Genomic DNA, 857 nt, shown 5'->3' on the forward strand with positions numbered 1-857 from the left:
CGCCGGTGCCGGGATGGAGCTGGCCGTGCTGCTGGCGCTGCTGGGGGCGGCCCGGGCGCTCTCCACGTGCCGTTCGTTGGACCTGGAGGCGGCGCGGAGGAAACGCATCGAAGCGGTTCGGGGACAAATTTTGAGTAAACTCCGGTTACCGGCACCTCCCGCCGAACCCCCTCCCTGGCCGTTACCGGAGGAGGTACGGGCCCTTTACAACAGCACCCGGGAGCTGCTGCGCCAAAGGGCCAAGTCGCGCCCGCCCGACGACCCCGATGAATATTACGCCAAGGAATTGCATCGTTTTCCCATGGAACCGCCCGGAGAAGGTGAGTGTGTGTGTGGGGGGGGGGGGTCCTGTGGACCCTGGCTTGGGTCACCGTGGGAGGGTGGCGGGAACGATGCGCGGGAGCTTGGGTGCTGCTGAGTGGGGTGGCGGTAGCGATGCCCGGGTGGCTGGGTCGTGTGTGTCCCCCCCCTCCACTGCCTGCCCGGGATGCCGGGGGCCCCTCCGGTCCAGACCCTTGGGCCCCCTCCAGCCCCGATACCTCGGTGCCCGGCAGCTGGACGTCTGGGTGCCCCCTGGTTCGGACACCTGGGTCTCTGCCGGCCCAGATGTCTGGGTTCCCCCTTGCCTGGACCCCCGTGTCCCCTCCTGGCCACCCTGGCCAGGACCCCTGGGTCCCTTCCAGCCTGGACGCCTGGGTGTCCGGATGCCCAGTAGCTGGATGCCTGGGTTCCCCCCCCACCAGCTGGACAACTGGGTGCCCCCCAGCCTGGACACCTGGGTTCCCTTGGGTTTCTTTCCCCCAGGCCAAATGCCTGTGTCCTCCCCCCCCCCCCCCACCCCCGCCCCCCCCGGGCCC

Source organism: Haliaeetus leucocephalus, unplaced genomic scaffold, assembly GCF_000737465.1.
Source record: "Haliaeetus leucocephalus isolate CR32 unplaced genomic scaffold, Haliaeetus_leucocephalus-4.0 Scaffold227, whole genome shotgun sequence".
Lineage (NCBI taxonomy): Eukaryota > Metazoa > Chordata > Aves > Accipitriformes > Accipitridae > Haliaeetus > Haliaeetus leucocephalus.